The 13,279-nt window shown below is 25.4% G+C and overlaps 1 protein-coding gene across 1 annotated transcript in view; it reads right to left on the minus strand.

The window, feature by feature from the left end:
• LOC108565474 (metabotropic glutamate receptor 2-like) overlaps nt 1-13,051 on the minus strand; it is a gene marked incomplete at its 3' end in the record, with an annotated part of 16,319 nt that extends 3,268 nt beyond the window's left edge. Inside the window, exon 1 of the mRNA XM_017924968.1 lies at nt 12,902-13,051. The remainder of the gene's footprint in view (nt 1-12,901) is intronic.
• Nucleotides 13,052-13,279: the final 228 nt, after the last annotated feature.

Consider the following 13,279-nt stretch of genomic DNA (forward strand, 5'->3'; position numbering starts at 1 on the left):
AGTCATTGATCACAATTTGCCGCAGACGTACATTAATTGATTTACTCTTGGAATCAATAAAGAATTTAGCTTTCTGCTTCTCCTTTATGTTTTATTTTGGCTTTCTTATTGTGTACATTCAAACCATAAATATCGATTTCGAAGAAAACAACTAAATGCAATGAGTAAAATTACTCGTATACACATTGCTCGCACAAACAAATATTGTACATTCTTTCTAACGTACTTAATGTTCGAACAAACGTACACTTTTTTATGAAACATAGACAACACATGCTTATAATTCGCGTAATTAGAAAAAACAAATTTTCATGATTATTAGAATTATTTCATTTTATCTTACAAAAAGTATTAGCAATAAATATTAAATGTTAAGTACACAATATGAATCATTCTCAGTGTACAACCGACGGCTGATATAATTGTAGGTTTGTATTAGTTCGATTAAAAGTCCGTAAAAAAACATGTACGTATTATCGAACATGTGCTTTATTGAGTTTCAAAACTTACTCTACAGTATTGTATAGAAAATATTAATAAATTTATAGTATTATTTTATTTATATACTTAAAGTGTATATTTAAATTCTATATTAATGGAATGTTTCTAGTAAAACTTGAAGAAAAAAACATATTATGAAGGCAAACAAATATTTAATTTTATTATTATTGTATTATTTCTCTCTAGAATGAAATCAGGTCACAATAATCAATTATTGGTTGAGATTTATATGCGGCTGTCACTAATTTATAATATATTTCTATATTTTCCATTATTTTAATTGAATATTTAATCTAATGTAAGCAGAGTTTATTGAACAGAATAAAAAGTTTGAATATTTTAATAAAATCGAAATAAAGCTTTTACCAATTTATAATTAATATTTTTTTAATTATTGCATAGCATACGACTGTAATAACAAAAATGGAGTACGTTAAACTTGCAATGCAGAGAAAAATATGCATTTATACTAGAAATAAATGCATATCTTTCTCCCCGATTTTTTTTTATAAATAACATTTGAAAGTATCATTCACTACAACTAATATGAGAATTAAAGTATTAGATTTCATTGTATAATATTTTGAAAAAATATATTTTACTAATTAAATTATTCAATAATTAAAAATCCAAAGATTACTAATAAAAAAATTATAGTACTAATAACAAATGTATTACCAGAAAATGTAGTACGTTAAGCGAATATGTATTAAACGGGCTTTGAATTCTCCTATAAATGCATATATTTATATTTTCTATACATACATATCTCTGGTTCACATGGTCGTACTGTATGTTCATACGAACGTACACGGTTACTTCGGAATGACTTTTGTCGTATTTACATTTGCAAGTATCATACACAAGAAGTAATTTGAGAACTAAAGTATTTGTGATTGCATATTTTCATTTATAAAACAGATTTTTTAAATTAAAATATTCAATAATTAATAATAAAAACATTATAAGAATAATAAAAACGCGATATAAGTATTTTAGTTAAACATATCAACAGAAATAAGTAGTAATTAAAAATGATATAAAATTACGTTTATTTTAAAAATAAATGGAAATAATAATGTATAAAAATAGCAGAAAGTAAACTTTGTTGAACGAATTTACTTTATATTATATATGGCCAATAATATTGTCGAGGAAATGGTTGACGAATCCCTATAAAATCGCACGCCATTCGAATATGCTATAGCGAAAGATGCGTGATCCGTTTTGGAAGGGAAAGCCAATAAATTGCAACTCGTAAACAGGGTAGTGCTTATGTAAACTGCGCTAAAAGTAGCTAAAACGATGTTAAAACTTAACATTCCGTTACAGAATGGACGGAGATAAGAAAAGTTTTCCTGTTGCGATTCCCGAGTAGTTTCAAACTAACTTCCTAAAGATAAAACCAAAAAACTTATTTAAAGAAAAAAATATATATTTCCATAAAACGATAAGAACGTTATTTGATAAATCTACTTAAGTTTTTACATAGAAAACAATTTTTCTTTGCAATAAAATATTTACTCTGATCATCCTTATTCATAATTGCGGATAGGCATATAATCTTATAGTTAATATATCTGTAAGAATAGATAAATAATTGAATTTAGTTGACACAATTTCAGTCGTAAGTCGAAATAATAGAAATTCACTGCGATCTACATCAAAATTAGTAGAATTCTGATTCATCTGATTTTTTTATTTTTTTTATTAACTGCTTAACACTTAAGTAAATAGGAATATTTTTAGTCAAAAAACAGGTGCTAAATATGGCTAATTTGTATTGGCACTATAATTTATATAAATGACCACTTTAAGGCATGTAGAAAAGTGAACTTTGTCACCAAAATGATTTTTTTCAAATACTCAAAGCATGTAGTAGAACCATTACAGACTTTCATTGAATTATGTCTTTTAATTTATGAACTGTAAGTGTATATAGGACAAGAATCAAATTACGTAATTTATTCTAGTTTATTATGTCGTATATTGTATTAAAGTAGCTAATATTATTACCGTCAGTCTAGTCTTCTAACTATAAGTTGATTCAGCTATAAAAATACATGTAGAAGTGTATACATACTAGATGTTCATACGAACGTACACTTTATTGCAGAGACCACTTAACACACCTAGTGTATACGCACCATTAAAGATTTACATTGTATTATATCAACTAATGTATTAAAGGTAGATGTGTATTAGACAAGAATCTTATTACGTAATCCATTCTATTTTATTATGCAGTACATCGTAAAGTATATGTGATATCATTAGGTCCCTCAGGATTCCAGCCATTCGTGTCCAGCAGGATTTTCTGGAAGCACGACGTGTCCGAGAAGCCACAAAAGCTAAAGTGATGTAAAGAATAACGTATGAGTTATATGAAGATAAATATTAATCATTCAAAAAAAAATATGCGAATGTTACGTTTACGTGGCAGACATACGAACATAACAATCATTTACTTTGCAAAACTTACGAAAATGTAATGCACGAGGGTAGATGCAGAAATGCATCGTTTCACAACAGCAGACCGCAATAAATGAATGTAATGATTCTCATCCACGTACATAATCAGTACGTATCCTGTGGAAAATTCAGTTAACACGCAAATTCTTACTTAATTTCGGCCGCAACGCCGGAATCGGTAATGTGATTTCAGTATAATCCAGTTCTGGAACTGAACTGGTTTTATATTCCTACCATTCTACTGACCCGTAGGAATTAATTTGTTTGACTATACTTAAATACATGTATTGGATATGTGCGGCTGGTGGAAGCGCCGGGTTCAAACTTAATTTGTACCCGCTGTTACGTATATCCAATTTGTTCCTAGATTGGATCACACAAGATTAGATTCATTTAAAATATTTACAACATTATTAAATTATTAAAACTTTTAAACAATACCAATATAGACAAGTTTTAGATTTTTGTCTCTTGTTTATTTCATTAAAAAGTAGTGTTTTGGAACATACTCAAGAAAGTACCTAATATTCATTCGAACGTACAACGTCAACATTTTAAATTAATGCCCCGCGCAACTATCGATTGATTCAATTGAAATTGACATTTGAAATCCATCCAGTACGTATTATCGAACATATGTTAAAATCATGTATGTTAAATGTATACACATAAAGTAATAAATAAAATCAATAATAGCTTTATAGACAAATATTCCAATTTAGGAACAAAAATCATATGAAAATAGAGGTTAGATAGTCAAACTCAATATAAATGGTGCATGTACAACCGCCGATAGGTTTCTAATATATTAATTGTAGATTTGTGTGGATATTTGTACGTTAGTTCGGTCGTAAATACTAATGTACTTATTATCGAACATAAGCTAAAACTGATACAAATAAAAAAAATACAAATTAATTTATCTTACTAAAAATAGTAAAATAATCTACATAAAAGCTAATTTTACTATATTTATAATTCTTTACGTCCGGAAGTTTAACTATTAGTTAATATTCTTTCAACGCTTTACCCATTAATCTTTTACTTCATCATTTTTTTCCCTCAACATATTAAAGTTTTATTTTTTAAATTTCTTTGTCGAAGAGAGTTTTTAAAAACCGACGAACACCGGACATTATTAAAAGTGTTTCAAAATGATTTCCTTTCGCCTTTGCCCGCCTTTTCTTACATAATGCATTTCAAAGCAGATTATTGTAATAATAACGGACTCCGGCTTTACTTCCAAACAAATTATGCAAAAACTAATCCACATAATAACCGATTTTAATGGTGATAAGTGCAATGAAAAAAAAAATGTATTAAAAAAACTATAACGTTTTATTTAAATTTTAAATATTGCATCAAGATAATTAATTCTTATTTTATTTGTAAATTAAAAGGAAAAATTGATAAACAAAGTTACAAATTATTCATTTACAAATCTTTTTTGGACACAAATTTGGTAAAAGTTTGTTAGTTTGTTTTAATTGAATCATATTTATTTTCTATAATCAATAGAATTTCATTTGATGACAATATTTAATTATTATTTCTTGAAATATTAAATATTTGAATAATTAACTAATCTATAAAACTCTTACGTAAATAAAAATAATCGAAACACGTTAAAAAAGTTATTATTCAAATTAAATTATTATATATATATAAATTATTAAATTATGGAAACTATTGAACAACTATTGAAAGTTAGTTTGTCATTGAGTGAATTAAGGAGAATCGAATTTGTGATTGAAGTCAATCTCCATTCGAGATATAATATCATTAAGTAAACGGGAATTAGCGAATCGTCAATCGATTAACAAACAGTTTGGGCAGAAAGCTCAAAGTTTGCTGATCTTGAGACGTCGCCTGGAAAGCTAATTTCTCTGATAGACTTTAACGGTAACATTTGTCATTTTCTCATGGTCTAACTTAAGTGAAACGATTATGACCCATTAACTCCAGAGAGAGCACGAACGGAAACCCCATTTTTCATCCCTATATTGACTTTCAAGATTTATTACGAAAGAGACAGAAAATACTTGTATCATAAACTTTGCTGTTTTCTCCGGGATAATTTACACTAAAAATTTATATTTTTTATTATTAGGAAACTTATTATAATTAGAAATTTTATTTTCAACTAAAAATTAATTCAAATAATTTTAAATATATAATTCAAATAAAAAATATCCTTATTTTTAAAACTGGTACAAAAAAAGTATGAAAAACAAATGATATTAATCCAATTCTGTAATGTGTGTGTATATTTTTTTTGTTTGGAAATGTATGCAATGTAATCCAATTAGTCAGCTAATCTGCTTTTATTCGTAACATAATTCCCCGTAATGTGGTTTCATTATAACGATTTGCAGGCAATTGAATAAGCTAACAGCGGGGAACAACAAAAAAAAATTGAATGAAAAAGCTCGTATTCAATTACATTACCTTTATGTATATTTTTTTTATTGGGTGTTATTAAAAAGTGATAGGAGGTAAATTTAAACTTGGTTCATTCATAATTCACTTTAGCACATAATAAAAATCATTTGAATTTTACAACTTTATTATATTTGGATTATAATGTAACGACATTTGATATCTTTTGTTATTTGCTACAAGTGAAAGCATTATCTGGCTATATAATTAATATAAATGTTAATTTACACTTGTCAAGTACTTGTTTATTACTTAGTGTTAATTGTTACACATCACGCATATTGTATATTGTTTCATATTTGATAAAACAAATATTTTTACAAGTAGTCAATGAATATAATTCTTTAAGATTTAAATAAACGTTTATACAATGTATTTGTTTGAATACAAATAATTCTGCTAGTAGATAAGAAAGTAAGTAATTAAAAATAAATGTTTTTTAGTATATGAAATATAGACAATTTTATCTTGTATAAAATTTACTTGGTTAAAATCAAGTAGGTTAAATATCAAAGGATCTTACAATATAAGAACTATACAATTTTTTGTGTGTACGATTTACTTGGTTTTATACAAGTACTTTTGCAAGTAGGCAAGGGAGTAATTATATTTAAAAGGATATTAGTATATGAGATGTATAGATTTATACGAATTGCTTTGTTAACAACAAGTACTTTTGCAAGAAATCAAGAAAATATCTTATTATATAAAAACGGATACAAGATAAAATTGTCTCATATACAAATGACTAACAAATCGTTTGTTAATATAAATGTTAATTTATATTTGACAAGTACATATTTATCACTTAGTGTTAACGTAAAGTGCATGTACTTACATACTTGTATCTGTGTAAATGTATAACATTTACCTTGTTAACAACAACAAGTAATTTTGCAAGTAGCCAAGAAAGTATCTTATTACATAAAAACAAATACAAGATGAAATTGTCTCATTTACTAATGACACAATTTTATCTTATATACTATTTACTTGATAAACTACAAGTACTTCTTCAAGTAGGCAAGAAAGTAAGTTATTACATATGATAGGATCTTAGTGTCTGAGATGTAGACAATTTAATTATGTATACCAGGAGTCGACAAACCGTGTTAAATTTCTCCAAGTGTGGTAAAAGTAAATTCTTATGGACAAAATTCTATGTATTCATAAAAAATATTGGAATTTAGGCCCCATCATCATATAAACATTATAATTTCTTAAGAAAACCTACCTCCCTCTGTCATAATGGGGTAATGACGACGCAAATTCATATATTTTGGGGTAATAACTAAAAAAATGCCCGATCCTTATTTCATACGATTTACTTGCTTATTTAGTATAGTAGTCAGCTTTTTTAATATTTACATATAAAAGGAATTTAAATTATGATCAAAAACAAACAATTAATATCAGAACAACAATAAGCTAAAAACCGTGCACTATATGTATAAAAAAGCTTATCCCGTTCTTTTGTTCTCAATACTCTTTTTACGTGTGTGCTGTTGTTGTTGTTTCCTGGCTCAAAATGAAAATTCACAGAGTTGATTCCCTGGCTTCATATGGAAGAAACTCTTAAAGCCGTGCGGATATAGGAAGTGTGAGGGGTTTAATTAAATATAACATCCGTGCCACTTTTTCAAATTAGATAGACACTAGAGGACAGACAATTTTCTCTTTTGTTTTTCTTCCTGTCCACAACCCAAACGAGACAATAAAAAAACCACGTGAAAGAATTAAATTAATTAATTTTCAGGACTTCATTTCCAACGAAAGCAAACTAATTATTGTATTATTTATAGCTTAAAGAATTTAATTCAATTTAATTATTACAACTTTTTTTTGAGAATAATTGACTTAAAAAATAACCTTTTCTGTTTTTCATTTTTATTAATATCATTTCAATAAACTTTACTATCAATTATTTTTTTACTATTTATATATTTTAAAACTTTTGTCACTTAAATCACTTAAATTTTATTGAATTTCAGTAAAATTATGTTTTTTCTCAATTTTTATTATTTTTTGCAATTTTTTGCTAAAAAAACATAAAATAATTAAGGATAATAATTTGATATTTTCTTATATATTCTAAATTCTAATTAAATATTTAATAATTTTGTAACATATTCGTTTTTTTAGTAATGTAAGTTGTATAATGTTCTTTTTCTCTGCATAATTACTTTATTTCTACTTAGAGCAACCGAAAAGAAAACAAAGAGTTAGCAAGTTGCGAAAACTTTATTTACTCAAATCTTGGAAAGTTTCAGTTTTGCAAAAGTTTCCAGTTAAATCGGATAAGTTTTCATGAGATTTTCTTATTATAATTAAAAAAAACAAAAGAAATCATTACTCATAGATTTAATAAAAAAAAATAATAATCTTTATTAGTCACAATTGAAATAATAAAAGTTTTATATTTAAAAAATCAGCAAATTAAATAAAATTACCAAATTTATGATGAAAAAATAATGATTTAAAAGTCATATTCATTTATATGAAATAATTTATATCATATATATTTTTTTGTAATAAATTGAATTAAACAATTGATTTATTGTCGGGAGGTTCGGGTTTTTGTAACGTGGGTGGAAAAAGCGCCGTTAATTCGAAGAGCAAAGAATACGAGAGCCGTGACCGTGAGTTTTATAACTTAAATTTATTGTCATCGTTATGAAAAACGACGTAGTTACAATTGAAATATACCTTTTTAAAAAAAGGGTTTTCTGCATTAGCATGTACCGACGTTACATTCATGTTATCCACGAAATGGAACATCTTTACTGCCTCCGTGCACGAAACTGATACAAGGTTATAGCGGTAGAACAAAGGATAAATCAAAATTTACTATTTTCTCTTTGTTTCAACTTTATATTCGGATATAATGATTATTTATATAATGTAACATATTATTTATGAGAAAATAACATATATCTTTTATTTATAAACGTTTTTGAAACGTGTTCATTCTAATTCTACATTTTGTTCTAAAACTAATGCATTTTAAGTAAAAATAATAAAAAAAAAACTAAAACTCGCACGGCATCTATGAGACGCCCATCGATCCACTTTTAAAACTGGAAATGTGGGACAGCACCGACCTATGTACTTTCTTCATACTGATTTGCAAAAGCACATTACGCTATTTTCGAATAATATGTTGAAGGATTAACAGCAAAATATTTTTACTAATCTTTGTTTATAGATGTATTTTTCTGTATTATTTACACATTTTTTATAGGTACGAATTTGGACCATAAGAGAAGTTTTGTATACTTAAATATGTTATTAATTACTATAAAAAATCTCAGCTTAAAGTATTTAAATTCCTAATTTTTTGTATGTAGAATGCAAAAAGAAGAAATTTAAAATTCTATCATTAATCCTAGGTCGCATTTTACATTCAACACTGCATTCCCCTCTTTAATTGCGTTCTTTTAAATTAAAAAAGGGGCAGTATAAGTGGTGTCAAGGGATACTTGCCAAAACTAATTAGAAAGTAGAAGGAAATGCTAATATTTACACTTGACATTAACTCATTAGTTAAATTTGTATATAATTAATTATAATTATATAGTTTTATTTGTAATATAATAGTTATAATATATATAGTTATAAATAAAAAATCGTTTATTAGTAATGAAAATACGTAAAAAAAATAGAAACTGTTTATGTTTTGTAAATTATTAAAATTTTACTGTAAAAAATTTAAATAAATAAATTTACATTTTTTGCAATAAATTCCATTATTTAAACTCAAATGCATTCATTCTTAATGCAAAATTAGAAGATAATAATATTGGAAATTTTTTCATGAAATGTAAACTTATTTTTTTTTGCGTTAATTTTCTGCTGAAATACAGAGATTGTACACTCTTTCCAATTACTGATGTGTTTGTCCTATATTTTGTCAATATTAGCAATATTCATGTCAATATTCGTTTGATTTAATATTAATTCCCAAATATTTGTTACGCGCTGTTTGCTGCTAGTGATTGATTTTCCGATTTCATTTATGCTTTTGAAGCAAAAACAAAATACTTGAAACAAATGGAATTTGTTAATTATTATTAAATTCTTTGAATATAAAAATTAATTTTGGATAGAAATAAAGTACTAATTATATTTTGTTATTTATAGTGGGCCAAAAAAACAAAAGATACAAATCTGTGGAAATTTTCCTACATACAAAAAATGGATTTTTTTAAAATGCTTATATTTAAAATTTCTATACTATTACTTCAGTTTGCGCATTAATTATTATTCATTTTATTGTTACATTACAAAATTCAACGCATAATATAAATTAATTATAAATTATTGATCAACATTTTGAATTGTAATAAATTTATCAGAATAATTTGGATTTTGTAAACAAAATTTAGCGTCGAAATATTCAAGTAAATTATTTGTTAATTAATATATTTAATTCATCATATGCAGAACAAATAATCATTTATTTATTGTTTCATAGCAAAACGTATTAATATTTTAATAATTATTCATTTTCCAGAATAATTTTGCTTTTGTGAGAATCATTTATAATTATAATGTTAATTAATTTTTATTCCTTTTTTCTCAATAGCACATAATAAAAAAAAAGATAATTAATCTAATTGAAATTCAATTATATATCTAAAATTGTTAGTTTTTGGAGCATACGAATGAAGTTTTTTTATAGTTCTTACATAAACTTGATATAAACTCTTCAAAGCACTCAAACCAAAGGTTTAAAGGTCTTCATGTAGCCTTTTCTTATTAATTTATTTAATTTTTATTTTCCGTTTTTGTAGTGCAGCCATTTAATAAATGCTAGTATTAAAATTATATATTATTTTTTCTTTTTAATTGATATTAAAATTCTATACAATTTATTGTCTCATAATAAAAAATAAATGTGAAAAGCTTTATTGTATCTTTTCATTTTTTGTTTAGTTTTAAATTGTTATATCATTGCAAAAAATGATGTGTAAATTGTATACAAAATTAATTAAACTTAGAAATAGAGCAATACCACGCATATAGTACGCAATATCCCGGCCTATTTGAGGAAATGAAATAACAATGAAACGCACAAAAAAAGACTACAAAAAATGTACAAATTTTTATTTTGATAATGCTAAATTAGTTTGTTTTGAAATATTCAAACCGGACTATAGAGAATGAAAATAATTAATTAATCATACATTTCTAAAAATTATTTTAATTTTGGGATTAAATTCTCAATACATATGTTAATAATTTGACTTAATTACTCCCCCTTACAGTTTTTTGTGTGTTTCTGATATAAAATAATTAGTTTCCAGAAGTTAATTGCATCCAAACTGTTTTTTTATTATTTTTTTTATTATTTTACCAAAAGTTGAACTGTGAGAGATCATGCATATTTCATGTAATAATACCACATACACACATAGATACGTATTTGTTGTTTTTATGGAAATTGCTTTTTCGCCGGGATAATAAAAGGAAAACTTTTTCTTGCCACAGCAGAAAGCGACATTAAAAAATATATAATTTCCCACCACGGGAAAACTTGAGAGATGTTTATTATTGTTTCCACGGTACGTTCACTTATTATAATACAAATTTTTAATGCAAAACATATTTATGTTAGTTCCTTGCAAATAAGAATTAAATATATATAGAAGCGTTTCTCAACTTTTGCGGTTTATAAAAAATGACGTTTTGACGTAAGGTGACAGCTGTCATTTCGTGATGCATAGTTTGAGAATTGTTGGTGTAAAGGCTATAACTATGTTAGTTTCTCAACTTGTTTGCTGTGCTATGTTTCATTCATTTGTTTTAACCCTATTGTTTATAACAAAAAAATCACGTTTAGACGTAAGGTAACAGCTGTCATTTTGTGAGCCATTCGTTAAGAAGCGCTGATGTAAAACTTAGAACTGTGGAAATGCTTGTTTTCTCATATTTATTTCAATTTATATTTATTATATAAATATTTATGCTATAAAAATTATACGAAAAAAAAAGTTAATTTAAAATATTTTTTGCCAATAAATTTTAGAAAATATATTAATTCCACTTCCATTGTAAAATTTATAAATCATCAAAATATTTAAATTATGTATTTTTTCCTATTTAAAAAATAATTAAAGTTAGTTAATTTCTATTGTAATTGAAATAATCCTTGTAATTATATAATTTGGTGCATTTATTTGATACATTGAATATAGTTAAAAACTATAAGTTGAAGCAGTTTTCCAAGTAAATAAACATTTTACTGATTTTTTTAGAATTTAATAAAATTGTAGCAATTGTAGAAAACATTTCAGTATTTTAAAATGTCAAATGCATTCAACGATAATTGAAAAAAGCTTTCGTTTTATGTTGTTATTCTTTAGAGAATAAATATTTACAATTTATTTTAGGTTTAAACAAAACCGTTGATTCGAAAATGATTGACAAAATTTGAATAAAACTAGAACTTTTCTTTTTCGATATAAAAAATTTCATTGATATTACAGAAATATAGTGCGGATAATGGGATTTAAATTTTTTGAAACCGGATTATTTGAGCAACTAAATACAAAAAGATAAATATATTAGTTTCATTTTAAATGTTTAAACCGTACTGATCGAGGCTTTATGCATTGTTGATTTACAAAAAAATTTTAAATAAATATATTTTTTTACATTTTTTCTATATAAAAAGACCAAATTTTAATAAAAAAAAATATGAATAATTAATATTTTAAAGGTTACAAAGAAATTCAAGGTTAGTTGAATGAAATTGTGTTAAAAATTAGTGTATATCATTGTTGTAAAAGAGAATAATTTGTATCATCAAAAAGATCTAATAAAAAAAAACATATGAGCAGAAAATATTCCAAAAAGATACAAATAAATATTAATTTGTGTATAATTTTGTAGGAATTTAACAATTTTATACGCATTTTAAATAATATTTAACATTTTCATTTAATCCAATCTTTTCATATTTTCCAATGAAATAATTTTGATAAAATTGTGTTACTGAAATCTTACTGGTATTTTCTAGTTAAATTATTGGAAACAAAATTACTTTGTCTTAAATTTAGTTATTTTTGTTTTGAATAGAAAAGAACATAAATATTCTAATATTTTGATATAATAAAAATAAAAAATAAAATTTTGTAACGTTTCTTATTAGATATATTTATTCATCATAAAAATAGATAATTTTATATCATTTTTAGTATAAAAATATAATAAACATATAAAAAAAAAACTCTATTATTATAATAAATATTTTGAAGAAAAATTTCAAACTTAATTGTTTATATTTTTCTTCAATATGTTTTCAAGTTTTATAGAATATAAATAACTATTTCTGAATAAAATCTTATTCATATTACATGTTTCATTGCTTGCTTTTGTTGCTCTACTTAAAACTGTTTTTTTTTAATAAAATATTCATAAAAATGTAGGAAATAAGTGCAACAATAAAAAACACAATTGATCAAAACTAAAGTTTCGTTAACCTTACCGAACAAGTATTTACGTAATCAAAAGCAAAACCACAAACAGAACTTCGAACTTTTTCAAGTACCACTGGAAATTCCGATTCGTGCGTGCCGGAATACGCGTAACAACAAAACCGGACCGAACTGTTGTTTGCGTCTGGAAGAGGGAACGGCGTCCGACAGACTGCGCGGCTCCAGCGAGCGTCGCGACGCCGGAAAAAGGATTCAGGACCTTGGAGGATCGCGCGTCGTCCTCCAACAGCTAGTCGCATGCTCAAATAACAAACATACATTCAAACATATAGGACATATCGATGTCATCAATCACAAGACTAATTTAAAACAATCCCACACACATATTTCATAATCCCCCAAGGCCCATCGAAAACTTCAAATCCAAT

This window comes from Nicrophorus vespilloides, unplaced genomic scaffold (genome assembly GCF_001412225.1).
Source record: "Nicrophorus vespilloides isolate i.1.1-1 unplaced genomic scaffold, Nicve_v1.0, whole genome shotgun sequence".
Classification (NCBI taxonomy): domain Eukaryota; kingdom Metazoa; phylum Arthropoda; class Insecta; order Coleoptera; family Silphidae; genus Nicrophorus; species Nicrophorus vespilloides.